The sequence below is a fragment of the Taeniopygia guttata genome, chromosome 4A, assembly GCF_048771995.1.
Source record: "Taeniopygia guttata chromosome 4A, bTaeGut7.mat, whole genome shotgun sequence".
In the NCBI taxonomy this organism is placed as follows: domain Eukaryota; kingdom Metazoa; phylum Chordata; class Aves; order Passeriformes; family Estrildidae; genus Taeniopygia; species Taeniopygia guttata.
Window position 1 is genome coordinate 9641910 of NC_133029.1, and position 16668 is coordinate 9658577.

Sequence of the window (16668 nt, forward strand, 5' to 3'; positions counted from 1 at the left end):
CTAATCTTCATTTAACATTTGAGCCTAAATTCTGTCAGTATAAATCAATAACAGGCAGTTATGACCACAATTTTTTTGATGTCAAAAGAACAAAGTACTCTAACTAGAATAGTAAGAATAATCTTTATCATCTCATTAACATACCATTTTTTGTCACTGTACTCTTCTGGTTTCATGTGGTGTAGAAAAAAGTTAAGAATGGAGTGCAGTGCTACTCTTCAGGAGGTCTCTGCATTGAGGATGCTGACTGTGGGAAGGAGTTGCATTGTGTTCATGTTGTGCGGCATTTCAAGCTTTTCTGTGTTGGTTTTTGTTTCTGCAATATTAAGGTTTATTTCTTTCCAGTCTGGGGAGCTGTAGCATATTCATAACAAGTAATGCTGTGAGAATAATGTTCATTCTGGTCTTGCTGCTTAAGAGCTGTCATTCATCTTAAAATATATAGTTAGGTTGAAAATTCCTGTAAAAGTTACTAAGGTTTACCCTACTTGTGTTTTGGCATTGTAAATGCGAGTTTTCAGTTAACTGGTATTTATTAAATAGAACTGCAATGACAAATTCATTAAGCTGTTAGTGTTTTAATTACTGTGAGGTTCTTGCAGCACCAAACGTAAAGCAGCCGGGGATGTTTTTATAAAGATCCCATATTTTACTTTGGAAATTACTGTCACATTGTTTTTTGTTGATGCTGTTGATCAGCTCTAAATTACTACTGTGTTGTAGGGAAGTATTTTGCTGTAGCAGTGTCTAAAATACCAGCATATGGATTTTAAACAGATTTGTAATTATTAAAAATGTCCCTTTTGAGGGGCAGGTTTTGCAGATAGTTTTACATTATATTAGCCAGGCTTTCTGCAGCTTCTTTTTATTTTGAAAATATAATAAAATAGTTTTCTTCATGTAATTACAACTGTAGTCTGCATTAAGTGATAAATATGTGTATTTGCAATTTGGATTGGATATGTTTTCTTTGTAAGCATCCTTTTAAAATGTGGCCTCAGTTCTGGCTTAAGTGTTAAGATTTTGTCATTCCAGCTTTTGCTTTGCAAGTTAAACATGAAAGAGGTTTATACAGTGAATTGTATGCTGGAAACAGCATGGATTAGTAGGAAGAAGTATTGAGTCCTTAGTCTAGGTGTGGCAGTGTGCTAAACCAGCTCACTCCCTACACCACAAGTGGCCTGGACACTCTTCCATTGTATTGGGTTCCATCTTGGAGACACTCAGTGAAGTGGTGGATTGGGCTTATTGGCATTAAATGTTTAACAGAGAATTCAAAGAGAAATTCCTAAATTACTGTAAATTTTCTTTTCATTTGTAATAGCATTATTTGTACAAGCTACACAGATCAATGGAGAAAATAATTAGAAATAAGCTAGTTCTCATTACATACTCTTGGAGTATTGAAGTACTCAGTGGTGGGTGCTGTCTGTGTTGGAGTAAAGCTAGTCCTGGCTTTGCATGGATGAATGGTAGATCGTAATCATATCTCATGTGTTGAAGTAACTTTGTAATAGTAATGGATTAGAGAACCCAGATGAGACCAGTCTAGGTTGTACTTGGTAAAATGAGCTAGTAGTTAATTTTTTCTGCAGGAATTTATCAATTTTCTGTTTCTGTCACATCTCTGCTGCTTTCATTGCTATTTTATGTAGGCTTTAGGCAAAGGTGACCAACTGTTGGCTTATCAGAACATTTATTTAGACAGTACAAATCAGAGTGAGTTAAGAATTTTCATTACTCTGGGAAAAACAGCATGTGGGGCCAGGGTTTTCTGTTTCATAGCTGGTTAGGTAACACTTGGTACAGGCACTGGGTGCTGTACTAAATATTCATCATAGTGCCATAGCCAGAGAGAGTAGGCTGGATTTGGAGCAGTGTATGGCAGCTTTTAAAGCAGTTGTAGAGACCAGAACAGTACAGATACCTCTGTTTGTTTTTGGTAGAATTGGACAGTTGATTATGTCTGCCATAGTGTCTCACTGACTTTCAAAAGAGCTGTTTTGCACCAGCCACAGGACTCCTTTGTTGAGCCAGCTCAGCTTATTAAACTGTTGGAAAGCTAATTAATTTGAAAAGAAATTAATAGATTGTTGCTCAACAAAGAGTATGACAAGTGCCCTTGACAATGAAGTATGGCCAGAAGTAAATGCAACAAGGGAGCAGTGGGACAGCTCTTTTTCCAGTAGCAACCCATCTATTTTATTGTGTTATCAAGCTACTGTGGTTGTTGTTTGTAGTTTCATTCATTATTTAGCAAAAAAGAGAATAGTTAATACAATCTCTTCAATTATTGGTATAAATGTTGAATCACTTAGTTGATAAATGAAAGGAATAACAGAATAAAATTTTGAATTACTAGAATTTGGCCAAGATGTTACTGTTGAACAGCTTCCTTTTCTGCAGGTCAGTGACAAGTTGAGAAGGTGTAGAAAAGGTAAAGATTGTGAAATAGGGAGGTAAGTGGGATGGTGGAAATGCTTAAGTTGTATTTTGTATAATGTGTAATGTGTTTTATATTCTATATTCTATGTATTCAATAATAGTGGTGTAAAACCTTTTAAGTGCTGGAGGGCATGATGGTTTAAAATGGATATTCAATTTTTAGATTTGGTAGTTTCTCTACAAAATACTTAACAATGACAATACTTACCAATTTAGAGTTGAGGGGTTTGTTTGGTAGGTCATATATTGGACTTGTGTACCACAGCATCATGGAATGTAGTCAAGAGTCTTAGAAACATGGGGATAACTCTGTTACTTCTATTTAAGTGGCTCTCTGGAGCCACTAATCTGGGAATATATTATACTCCAAATGAAATGGAGAAGGGTTTTTCACTTGTTTTGGGGAACCCCTAAATGGCTGAATTAATTAGTTAGATATCAAACAGTAAAAGCTGCATGTTGCTGTAAAATCACTGTTGTTTTGGGCATCATGCAAAACCTTAATTATTGCAACTGTCATATCCTGAAATAGTATCTTGTAGCGAATCAAAAGTTTTTATCTTCTAAGGTAATAAACAACAAGCAAAAAAAGTTACTTGAAAAATGTATTTCCCCAGTGTTACTAAATCCTCAAATCTTGAGAAATTGATGCTAAGGAGTGTCTGTCTATGTATATACATGGAATGAGTTCAAAAGGTGAGCAAAATAGGTTGTTTATGTTAAAAGGAACATAAGTGGCTGAGAAATAGAATTGTCAAAAGTTGTAAGAAAACACTGGTTTAGACTATTTTAATGCTATAGTATAATGATAAATCAGCATAGAAGAAAATGCAGACTCATGGCAGTAAGGAGTGTCTTTAAGGAAAATGTAGTTGGGCATATACTACCATATTTTGGTTTGTTTTAGTCTGTATTTGTTTACTGGACAGGTAAGGTGTTTACTTTTGGGGATACTTTGTCCTACTATATAAGTTAAGGTTTCTATTTTAAAAATACCATTGTATTTTAATACTTTGACTTTTGAAGCTGTATGTTCTGTACATTTCTTCTCTTTCTTCATATGCATTCCTGACATGCTTTCCTCTGAAGCAGAAAATTCAACTGGTGATATGTAAAGGAAGGGCTTCCATTGTCTGTAATACTGCTTTTAGTATTCCTTCAGACTGTTTTCTAAATTACAAAATAATTAACTATCATATTTAGTGCCCACCTCTTTTGCATAAGGGCTGGCAGCACTCTTAAGTGTCAGTGAATCAAAAATGCCATACCTACATGTTTGGAAGATGCTGACTTATTCTTCCTATGCCGACTTGTTCTTCGTGTTTGTAAAATCAACCTGTAATCCAGCAGGTTTAATGATGGATCACATATCTTCTGTCCAGGACAGATCTGGCTAATGCAGAATTGCAGAAATGTAGCTGTGGGCCTCAGTCTAAGGGACATCAAGATTCTGTGAGAGTGTGATCTGGTACTGGTTTATACTTGTCCAAGTATAAACACTTGTGGTATCACTGTCAAAGGACTCCTGGGTGTGCTTCTGTGTCTTGTTGACACAGAAGGTAGATGTTCATGCAGAAACCTGGAAGATGGTGTGATTTAAGTGTCATGCTGCAATTTTGCCTGTCTCTTAAATTAATCTGTGCTTAGACCCTTTGGTGGCTTAATTTTGGAGCAAGGTGGTTTTTGTTTAGAAAATGCTGTGCAGGAGCTTGGAGCAGGCTGGGTTATTTTTCCCCTGACTGCTGTTGCTTGTGGACTGTGTGTGTTGACACTATAGGTGGACATACCTATTGTGTGCATTATCTCCTTGTATTCTTCATGGGCTACAAAATGAAATTCATAAGTTGTATTATTGTTGAACTGCCTAATAAACTTCCTAATAACTGAAGTATTACTACACTACTAAACTGCTCTTCATTGGGCGCTTAATTAAAATAAAGACAAAAGATAACTACAGAAAAGCCTAATTTTACTTTTTTTTACAATTTTGCCAATTGTGGCTCAACAAAGGTTTTTAGTAGTAAATTCTCTGCGCTCATGACAAAATATTTGTGTATCCCTCCTTCAGTGTGACTGAGGGGACTGGAATACTGCAGCAGTGCTGCCTGGAGATTTGTGGCTTTGAGCTGAGAAGGGTAACCATGTCATGTGGTCGTTCACTTTTTGTTCTCTCCCTGGCAGTGGGGGGGATTCCTACCTGGGTGTGCATCCCTGGTATTGATGCTGCTTCAATCAACCACAAGCAGTTTCAAGAGAACATCTTGAAATCATATTGTTTCCTTGGGGATTTGCTGCATTTGCAGCATCACACCTCTGATCCTGCTGCTTACAGAATATGATTATCAGCCATTAGGGCTGAATGTTTAAACATGGTCACTCCAAAGTGTTTCCCTTCTCATCTCTGATTTTTGGTTTTGTTTTGTTCATCATTAAAGATCTCTCTCCAGTCTGTTTAGTTTTTGTGGACTTTTTCCATGCGTTGTTTCTCCTGTATTCATTGTTCCAGTATGAGTTCTGTCTACTTCTTAGTCTTGCTGACAGACCTGCTGATAGATTTTTACAATATGAATTTCTATACAAAATGCATTTTCTTAATTTTCCTGAGGAAGATAAAAGTTCTGTATTTTTTCCTAGTCATCAGTTAATCTGTGGATTTTTTATATTTTCTCCCTCAACCCCCTGTTAGCCTTGTGTGCTCCAGAAAACAAAACAAAAAATCTTTAAGTTTTGCCATCGTGCTACCTATATGAGAACTACTGAGAAGTAGTATGTCATTGCACATTAGAGACTCTGTGATATAGAAAACATCAAATGATATTTTTACCTGGGCAGTTAATTTTTTTTTCTTTTTGGTTGGTTTTGTTCCAGCACACCATATGGTCATACTTAGTATACATTACATTATTGTGCAGGAGATGCACATGTTTTAAACCATGTAATTTATTAGTAAATAATAAATGAGATTTATTTAGTGTGTTATTTTAATGTAGATTTGGGCAATGGTAAGTATTAAAACTTGTATTTTATCTTTTAGTTTCAGAATAGGGAATTGTCATAGTGCATGTGTTAATTGGTGAGAGATGTGGTTTAAGTAGGCAGCCAGGGCACTTCTTTGTCTTCTCTCCCGTGCAAATATTAGCTGCCATTGTGAACAAGAACATTGTTTTTGTAAAGGAGGAACATTTAATAGCATAATTTTATGCCAGTGCTTGAGCTTTGTAGACATTGCAGTCCAGCAAATACTCAGAGATCTCTTGAGCTGGAAATTGCTGCATGTGTTGCTCCAAGGTTGTACCTTGTATGTGAAGTGAACACATGATGACGTAAATTGCTTGATGACATTTTGTTTTCTTCAGAGTTATTGGAGGACCTGAAAATATTTTGGTATCTGCTTCTGGAAATAGTGTTGGATAACTGTCCTGTTCTCTGCAAATGGATGTTTTTCCATCTATTTGAATTGAGGGTATTAATTCTTGGGAAAGCCAGGTTGTTGATATTGTTAAAATTCTCAATTCATAATCGGTGCTTAACATATCAATCGAAACAACTTTAATTTTCTCTATTAAATGTTCTTTTAGGGGGCTTTAGTGGACTGTACTTGCCATTCTAAAATGTGTATATTCAGGTTGGGCTGTGATACAGAATTAAATATAGAAGTACTGTAATGTAAAGAATGATTGCATTTTCCTTGCTGCAATATGTATCTTGGTAGTCTGTAATCATTATACAATTATTTTGCTTGGAAGAAAGAGGTCTGTATTTGTGTATGGTACAGAGAATCCTGAGGACATTCTGTTAGTCCTAAAAGGGTAAGGTATCCTTTGTGGATTGGATTCTTTTGTAGTCATAAAATGCCAGAATTATTTGCTTAATTATGTCCTAGGTGTTAAGAGTTTTATGCATTTGTTTGTGTGAAAGCTGTGTGAACAACAATTTTGATAGAGTACTATTTTTAGGTATTGCTACAAGAGTGAAAAGGCTTATTTAGAGCTTGTCACTGGTGGTATGTTTACTGTGTAAATTCAGTACTAATATTTGATATCTAAATTTTAACACTTGCTATGCTGTCTTGTTTTTATTAACATACATACATACATAGATGTTAATTGGAGTTAATTGCCTTGGAGACCTATGCAGATTTCTGTAAATTGAATGATATCTCTGGGTCTTGCAAAAGCTTTTTTCGTTTCTCAGATGGTGTTTGTGTGCTGTGATTTTCTTTTGCTGTTGAACAGCTGTGACTTTGCCATTCTCATACTTTAGTCTTTCAACTACTCCAGCTGTGTCCTTAGACCTTTCCCTACCAGTAAGTTCAGTTCAGGAGGAGCTAATTGCTGCTTGTTTGGGGCCATCATCCGTCTTCTCTGACCTTTTTAAAGGTTCTGTGCTGCTGTCTGGCTCCCTCTCTGCTGGGCTGCTGTTCTTACCTTTGTTCCTTCCCTGCAGCTAAGACTTGCACAAGAGGAATTTTACTACTTTGTGGCCTAGCAGGTCTATCTTGCTATGATCAGCTTCAAGAAGTGCTTACATACCTTTCTGGTGTTTTTTTCCTTCTGCATTTTTTTCTTAGTGTACTGTGTATTATACCAGGATCTGCAGTTCTAGGGTAGTATTTGCACTTAGCATACGAAGTCTTAAGTTAATTCACATAGTAATAAAATTTATGTTCTGTAATTAATTTTTTTGGCAGGCATCTGTTTCACAGTAATGAATTGGTTCCTAAAATGTCTGTTGACTGTCTAGAGAATTGTAGGAAAGTTGGCATTTAAAAATGATTCTCATAACTGAAAGAAGTGGGCAGCTTTGTCTTAACCCATCTCTTCTCAGAAAAAGTTCAAGAACCAATACATTGTTTTTCTCCTGAACTTTGAATTGAAAGGATAGTCACTTTCCTATAATCTCAAAAACACCCTGAAATTAAAAAAAAAAAAAAAAAACATATAGTAAAGCTAGAGATAGTAATTGTGTTAAAAAACAAACAAAAACCCAACAACACCCCAAACCCAAAATCTGCCAAAGAAAAACCCAATTTGACGTCATGCTATTATTTTCACTATTGTCTGTGACACTTGACAGCAGTTGAAAACTGTGGCTCTGATTGTAGGTTCACTTTAGATTGCTTGCAAGATGAAATTTGTAGCATTTAATGATCTAGGATTTTCATACCCTAGGGCAAGATTATAGTAAGTGGAGGTCAAGCTGAACAACTGCCAGACCTGATTTACACTCGGATAAAAATGTTCTTGTCTAACAATTAGATTGAATGATATTACCTCTTCTTAACTTGTGCTGGAAATTGTTTCATACTGTTTCAAGACCGAGGCAGTCAGACGCCAAGAATGCATCCTGTGCATGGAATATTAGTCTTGCCTTTCAAGGTTATGGAATCACTGAGGATCCAGGTATATGTATCACTGGCACGTGTATTGTGGGGGATAGGAAACGTCCTGCAAACAGAATGTGATTTTAATACATAAACTCTTCTTCATGTTATGTCCATGTGAAAGCAGCAGTCAATGCTGAAATAGGGAGAGGAAGAAAAATCTTGCAAAGCCATAACTTTTGGTTATTGACATTTGAGTCTTCGCAGACATACCTGCTAAGTGTGTTTCAATAAGGTTTAAACAGTTACTTCTCCAGAGCAGTTGATTGATTAGTAACTGATGTTTTGACACTTGTGTAATAGATCATGACCAAAACAATGAGAGTTTTTAAATGTATGTTAGGTGAGCAACTAAGCTGTACTGAAACATTAAAAGTGATTACATTTAGTTAATGTGGGCAGCCTAAAGGAAAGATGGCAAATACATTTCAGTCGGAGCATTGTGTTACTGTAACTAAACATTGTGTTGCTGTTTTGTCAGGTGATACTAACTTCCAGTGGTGTGCCTGTATAGGAATTCCATTTGAGTTAAAACAAGATATTATACTTGTAATCCTGATTAGTGGTACAACAGCATGAGAATTCTGTACTGCTGATTTATTGCCACAGCCGTTCTAAACAGTAAGTGACTTTTTGAGTAAGAACACAAAGTTGGCAGTTTGCATTAGTAATGTAAAGAGATTACTGTAGTGTAATAGTAGAACAAGCTCATTGTTCATCCAGTGTTCTTTTGAAATTGGTGCCTGGGGCATTAAAATGATGACTTGGAGAAATTTGATACTTGATGATACTGAAGCATACTAGGTTATTTTCTGTATAAAGGTATTTAAACATGCATGAATCCTAATCAGTTACCTAATTTTAAAATATCTTCCCTCTTCCCATAACGTATAGCCAACCCTGTGATGACAAACTGCATGTAGTTAAGTTTTCTTTTGTAAGCAAATCATGGTTTGAGGAGCTGTGAACTTGTTCTAAGTAGTAAATGATTTTGAAGAATCTTACCTCATTAAAAAGTTTTTATTTGCCATTAGGTGTTGTGATTTGATGTAACCATCCTGAGTGATGATCACACATTTCTGGTAAAAGTATTTGGAGAACCAAATCTGTTAGACATGAGTGAGAGCAGAGCTTGCTGAGTTCAACACAGGAGTAATAAATAATTATATAATAGATGGCTAACTAATTAAGTCAAAGAAACACTGCTCTTGAGTAGGTATGTAGGAGAACTGAATAACTTAATATGTGGGATTCAACAAGATTGAAATTCTGTTTCAGAAAATTAAATATGTTTTTAGAGAACATGTATTGACTTATTTCAGGATTGCATCAGTGCACAACATAAAATAAGGTAGAAAGATCAAAGCACTCTGAAAGAGGTATTGCCTATTTTAAATAATCCCTTTTCTGTCCACCTGTTCAAAATACTTGTAATTTTAATTTACTGAGAAATGTCAGAGAATGAGAATTGAAAACTCTGCCTGTAATAGTATGTCGTGTTCTCAGTTGTTGAGTTCCCTGTCCCTCATTTGAGTGTGGGGAGGTGGGGGGCAGGTATTTGGTACAAAACAGAGAAATCTGTGCTAGGAGTAGGAATGCTGTTAATTGCAAAACTGCAGCAATTGTTGGGGAAGACATGGCGAGAGATACAGCACTTGCATTCTGGCCATTCTTGTTTTAATAATTAGAGGCAGTTGCAAACTGATAAGGCAAATATTATCATGAACTGAAAACCATAAAGACATTACACAGTTCAAATAATAAATCAAAAGCAGAAACTATGGTGAATAAAGTATTTTTCCATGCAGTTGTTGGACAACTATATAGATTTGTTAGTTGTCCTCTGGTGACTTCCTCTGTGGCTGTTGACTTTTCCATCCCTCTGTCAGAGGTTACCTCCCATGCCATGAAAGTCAGTAGGATGGGATTTGTCAGCTCTTCAGTCTTCTCTGTTTGCAAGTTCAGAATATTAGCTTTAATTGTCACTGCAGATGAGTTGCCATTAATAGATCTGACTGTACACCAGAGCACATGAAATGGTTTCTTTAGTTTTTTTTGTGTTGGGTTAGTGGTGGGGGGTTTTTTTGTTAGTTTGGTTGGTTTTTTCTTCTCCAGGTAATTATCGATCTAGTAAGGTTCCCCCCCTCCAAGCTCCTCACCTCCCCGACAGCATCCTGTTAAGAGTCCTAGAAAAGGTTGGTCAACAGTAACTGTGTCTGAATTTGCCACACAAAATCATGAGTATGAAACTGTTGTACAAGTTAAGCTGTAGCTGAGGTAAATTCAGTCAACACTGCAATGTAACCTTATTTTATCTTTTATACATACTTACCAACTAAGTTTTAGAAGACAGAAATGGTTTTTGGTATGCCCTATAGTGAAGGAGCTGGTAAACTATGATGGCTAAAAAATTACGTTCTTTTTGTGTGTGACATCAGCCAAAAACAATCTGGATTTCTTTCCTTATGCCCAAGATGGCATTTTTGTCTCAGCTGGAAGGAAGGAAAAAGAAAGCAATGTTTAGTATGCGAGCCTTGTTCCACGTGCTGGAGGTGAGGGGATTGGTACCTCCAGGAGCTGGAGAAATGCTGCAGGTTTCAGGCACCTCCAGGAGCGTGGGGCAGTTGGGAACAGCTCACCGGTGCTATAGGGTGCACCCTGCTACAGAATGCCTCTCTTGGAGTGGGGGAAGGGGGAGAAATCATAGCACATGTAGCTTGTTTAAGAGACATCTGGCACTACTGCTCCTTTAAAAAAAAAAAAACAACACAGGAAAAAGGTTGAAAAGTAAGTACCTTATCTCAAAGCTTCTACTGTGTTGCTGAGCTGGTAAGTATGATAATTGTAGTTTTAATATTTTCATTGTATTGAACATGGCTCAAATAAAAGATTTACTACAAGTTGTGATACTTGCATAATGTCATCAGTGAATTTTCAACATAATATAAATTTAGCTGTAGGGTGTAACTATCTTTTGAAAGAGGAGGGAGCTACTAGCTTTATTTACATGGTGAATTTACTCAAAAGCAAACATGTAGGGCTACAGCTTTATGGATTTTTTTTCCTTTTAAGATTAAATTAAGAAACCAAAGGTTTCACTTTGGTTGATTTAACTAGCTCTACCTGTATAATTTAAGTCTGTGTAGAATAGATGTTCCAGTGTAAAGGATAGTCCTGCACAGTAATAGAGGCACTTATAATGGAAGATAACTCCAGAAGGACAAATTTCACTTCCCTTTTCCTCAGAATACTTTACACACATCAAGACTTGCTCAGTATTTGTCAGCTTACTCAGTAAAATGAGATTGGTCTCCATAAACACCTGGGTATGATACTCTCTCGTGTTAGCTTTCATAAAACAGGCATGGTTTGTTAGAGCACTCTCAGTTGGCTTAATTTTTTACCTGCCACAAGTAAGCAATTACAGAGTTGAAAAGATTGATTGATTTAAATAATGCCAATATTTTTGCAATGTTCTTAAGACATATGCAAGTGGCCAGGCTGCTTTCCTCTGTATGTTCAGTGAATGTCAGTAGTCAACTCTAAGTCTCCGTACATGAAGTTTCAGTGCCAGTCATCTCTCCCACAAAATTATTTTAAGAGGACTGTGTTTTAGGGTGAATAAAGGAAAAAGAGAGTGCTGTGTGATTAAAAAAATGTATTTTTTTAGTCCGGTAATTAATTAATGAGTTACGAAGATTCTTGATTGTGGATATAGTCAGTTCTCTAAATTGTATGGGGGAAAGCCATGCACATCACCACTACTGTTTTGTATAAAATTGGTATTCAGTACTGCAAATCTCTGAACAAACCAATTGGACTTTTAGCCCAAATGTTATGAGGGAGAACAAGAACAAAATGTTGGGTATTAAAAATGTTTAAGTTATGACTGGGGATGTATGGAGCACAGATGTTCTGAGGTTGGCAGAGTTGCTGAGATAAGTTTTAAATGAAAGATAACAAGCTCTTTATCTTTATTTCTTCTGTTTTAGAAGCAAAGCCAACTTTTGCATACATGTGTAGTTTGCTTGAATTTTATTTTGTAAGGATGATTATTTAGTTTGATTGTTGAAAGAACCATAATCCACTTATGAAAGGCTTAGGTTTTAGCTTCATACTGCTTGGTTTGGATGTGGCTAATATTTCTTTCTTTTTTTCTTAAATATTCCTTTTACTTTTTGATGGCATAGATTTTCATTTGGGTCAGGGAAGGATGGACATGGATGGCAAGGTGATGGCAGTCTTTGAAGCTGCACTTTGAATTAGATTTCCAGTGCTGCTGTGAGACTGTGGGTGCAGCAGTGATGGATGGGGCACTGACTGCAGAGCAGCCGTGGATGGCCCTGCAGGTGGCCCACGGGAATCCTGGGCAGGGATGTCCTTGCTGTTGCTCAGGCCTGGTAGAAAAAAAGCTGGACTGGTTGGGCAGAAGACAGCAGAATTATATTGAATGAAGTACCCTTCCCCAATTAAAAAATTTTTTTTGTTGTTGTTGTTTTCTTAAAATTAAAGGTCCAGGTAAGACTAACACCATTTGACTTGTGTCTGTATTATTTTCTTTTTATTTCTGTGGTGAATTTAGTCTCTTTTAGTTACTGTCTGAAGCCAATTCAAGTATTTTTGAATGGTGTGAAGCTTCAGCTGATAAACTGGTGGATCTGAGTTGATCAGATGTAGAACAGAGTTGGTCTCTTTTTGCCTTCTGATCTTGAAAGGCTTGGGATCAACATGCAGGGGAGTACAGGGGCTCTGCAAAGGGCTATCCCAAGTGCACTGTGACCTGGGCTGATACAAGCTGGCTGGGAGATGTGCTTGAGAGATTTTACTTTCCACTCTTCAGTAGTTTTATTTTATAGGGTTTTCCCGTACTTCAGCCATCTAATACTGACTGTATCTTAGAATAGCAGCCGAGGCTATTGCAGTATGCACTTGTATAGTCCCTCCTCTAGAATTTGTAATCAAATGCGGTTGTTCTTAAAAATGCCCAAAGTTTTGGGCACAAATCCCTAGTGACCTGGACTTTTTAAAGAGGAAAATCCATATGGTAGGAGGGAAAGCAGCTGGGGTCCACTAAGCGAGGGAACTTGCAGGCTCTCATTGATCAGTGGCAGAACAAAAAAGAGAACTTGCTAGATAGGGAATGCCTTGTCAGTTGGAAAACCCTGCTTCTACCCTGTGTACTGAACATTGCTGTTGGCTGTACATTTGAACAATGCTAATTCTGCTTGAGGAGTTCCTGTGGATCAGCTTACCTGCTTGCTGTGGACTGTGCATATCTTCATCCCTAGCTTTTACAAGAGCAAAGATTTTGAGGGGATGTGCAAAGTACATTTTTGAAAAACCAGTATGTGAAGAGGCATATTGTTCTATTCTGTACTTTAGTTTGGAAATTTATGGCATTTAGGCAGCTGGAGGGTGTGCTTGCCTTGTATCATAAATGAACCAGTACTCCTTTTTTTGACTTAAGTAGGCATATGTGGCTTTTCCCCCCACGTTTTTCCCCCATTTATTTATTTTTTTCAAGTCTTGGTTGTTATCTGACTTGGCTTTTATTCTTCCTAAGAGCCTAATTTTCCACGCATTCAGACTACAACATCTGGAAGCAATTTCTTCTTTGGCAAGCAAAGATGTGACAAGCACAATGAGGTGTAACTTCTACTTTTGTTATCTTACCTTTGCGTTTTTTAAGACATCCAAACCCAAACCATTTAAAAGATACATGGGAATTTCAGGTGCATTTTAACAAAACGTGGGAATATTGTTGGGCAGGATCATCAGAGAGTAACACAGGTATTTTCTTCTTTAATAAGCATAATAGTTGCATTTACTGTGCAGTTCAGTAATCTTTCAGCTATTGTAATGCATGTATTGAGTGTTTTAAAGCCACATTTTACTGGACAGTATGAATTACTAGTTGCCACTCTAAAAATCTCATAGGACTCAAGCAGTAACAGTGTACTTATGTTTCAAAATAGCATTTAACTTCATTAAAGATATGGATGTTATTAATGGTACTTTAATGAGCAATGTTGTGACTGTGAAGCACTCACTGTAGCAAGCTCTTTTCCTCTCTGTAATAGTTGTTCACATATTTAATAAAACTAGCAAAAATCATAAAGTACATTTAATGAGAGGAAGATTATTTGGTGGTGTAATTGAGATTGGCAGACTTATTAGGGTGGTACAGAGGTCCTTGTATATGATTCAATTTTCAAGTCTCTAAAATTGGGGTAAAGTCTCAACTTTCACTTTGAGTTTTAGCCTGACCTCTTTTAAATGCCATTTAAATTTGTTTTTTCTTTCATTCTTCCTTCTCCCCCTCAATAAAGCCTGTTTAAAATTTTACTTTCACAGCACTGAACCGTGAAAACAAATTTTGCTTTGTGTTGACTGGTGTGCATTACCTCTGGGGGCCTGTGTTTCCATGTTCTTGGCTGTTTCCTGGCTGGTTCTCTCAGGTTCTGGGGGTCGTCAGATGTTCTCAGCCGGCTTCTGGCTGAGGGGTGGTGAGAGGTGAATGGTTTGGGAGGTGTGTGCTGTCTGCTGTGTAATGAAAATGGAGGAAGTGCATGTGGAAAAGGAGTAGGAGAATGCTTTGAGGAGACAGCTGCGATGGGCAGGTGCCCGATGAGCTCGGAGACAGAAGGTGCTGGCACAGGTGATGTGTGTCCCAGGCACGGTGCTTGTCTGCAGGGCTGCTCCTCCCTTGGCGGGTGTGCAGCTGCTGAGCGATTGGGTCTTGGTGCCTGCTCAGCCCCTCTAACTGCGGCTTTTGGCAGTGGCTCCTCCCAAGAGAAGGGTGGGAATCCCGTCAGGAAGCATGCAGGGCCTGCAGTTTGCCACATGGGTGTGTGAGGTCCAGTGTCACAGCAGAACTCTGCTGCTGCTGGTGGTGATGCTCTGACCCTGGCAAAGCTCATTGGTTTTGTTGGGAAGGTGGAGTTCAGCTGCCCATCCAGTGACTTGAGTGGCTGCAGGAGGAGTTGATTCAGTTGGCTGATCCAATGGAGGGCTAATCATGGGGGAAGGAAATGGTTTTGGTTTTATATTTGCTTGCTGCTGGTTTGCCTGAGTGCCAGAATGAGCAGAAACTTTCCTGTGTGTTTAGAGAAAGGAAAACCTACTGCTTGCAGGAACAGCCCACGGTGTTGCAAAAGCATGTTCTGAGATGGCTCTTTCTCACTTATTCAGCAGACTTGTATGAACTAAGGAGCAAATATTATAAAAAATGAATAAAGAGCAGGTCAGGGAAAAAATTTCAGTGATGGCATAAAACCAACAACCATCATAACATGGCTTTTTAATTTTTTTTGAAAATTAAGAGATGTATGGTCCCAAGTGGTGCAGAGGGGGTGTAACAGCTGTAAGTTTAGGGGGGGGGGGAAATGTGAAGAAAGAGCCTGAAAACATAAGAGCTGTGTGAATTCAGTAATTTAGAGTCTTTGTTGGCATGTTAACTGTTCAGTGGCTTTGGCACAGTGGACTGGTGATGTGTGTATTGACCATGTTTCTCTTGGTAAGCAAGGAAGATTGTGGATTGATGGTCTCTAGTTCAGGTCTTTCTGTAAAGGAATTACAAGTCTCTCTTGTTAAGCAAACAGCACAGAAATAACCACACAGATAAAGGTATTAATTGCATTATTGTTTTGTTTACTCTTGATTGCACTATCTTAATATGATCAAAACTGCTGGTATGGTTATAACTAATATTAAAGTACAGTTACGTTACAGAATTACACCTGAAGTATGTTTTCTGTATTTTACTCAAATTGCAGAATTGCTTTAAAGCTTCTTGGCAGCTGAAATATTAGGTTGTGTACTATTAGTAGAAATAACACACTCTTTGAGGTCTGTAGGGAAAGCAAAAGGAATATGAAGAAGCAGATTTGTCTATGTGTTTTTTTTTCCTCTGAATAACCAACTTAAACTCTTTTTTTATCAAACAAAAGGTTAGGCACATTGTAGTTTATCAGAAAAAGGGGTGAGAGATGTTAAGTAGTTGATATTGTCTTTCTCTTCTAAAATAGTGGGGGGAAAATACTGGACATATTTCTGATCCTTTATTTAAATTTTATCTGACTAGCATTTTAACTGTTGTTGCTGCATAATTGGTCCTGAGTCATCAGCATCTCTCATTCATGGTTAGGTAAATAATTCAGAGATGAACTTCAGCCACATTCTCCAGCGTTATAGTTTGAAAAGTTCTAATTTTCTGAATTAAGTGAGGTCCTTGATTTTACAGGTGATTAATTGAATTACGGGGAAAAAATCAATACATCTCTGTACAGCCTATTCTGTATTACCCAAATCTTTGTCCTGGCTATGTAGCCATTTTTAAAACTTTGCATCTCTGCCTTCCCAACAAAATGACTTTTACTGATTTGCATTATAAAACTTTCAGGTGCTAGATGCCAAGGATCCAACAGCAACCAAAATAAACAGCTTGTGTAGAGAACATTCCCCAGCCAAAACCATGTACCTGAAACCTCACAGTGAGCTTGATCAATAACACTGGAGTTCCTGCATTTACACAAGTGTACAAAACACAAATGTTTGGGGCTGGTTTTGTGATTCTTTATGGTGTGTGTGTGTATATATACCTATATAATTAGGTATATTCTTAGACCAAACGCTGCTCACTGAATTGCATTAATATCTCTGTGCATGTAATAGGAATTGTGGGAGGACAGGTAGCCCTCAGCAGCTGCTGATGACAGCACATGTATTACTGTGTGAATTGTGCTGGTGAATTCTGTCAGCAGTTTGCCAGTGTATTTGAGTTAATTTAATCACAGCCATACCTAAATATTCATGTAATAGGGATAAATGGCCTTTAAGAT

The 16668-nt window shown here is 37.4% G+C and overlaps 1 protein-coding gene across 7 annotated transcripts in view; it reads left to right on the top strand.

Annotated features, from left to right (window-relative positions):
• Positions 1–16668, top strand: part of STAG2 (STAG2 cohesin complex component) — a 71229-nt gene that overhangs the window by 12777 nt on the left and 41784 nt on the right. The window contains exon 1 of one of the 7 annotated variants that reach the window (XM_041716170.2): positions 8426–8449. The exons of the other annotated variants lie outside the window; for them this stretch is intronic. The gene's annotated coding sequence lies outside the window, so the exon portion shown is untranslated. Of the gene's footprint in view, positions 1–8425; positions 8450–16668 lie in introns of those variants that run through there. 7 annotated transcript variants of the gene reach the window in all.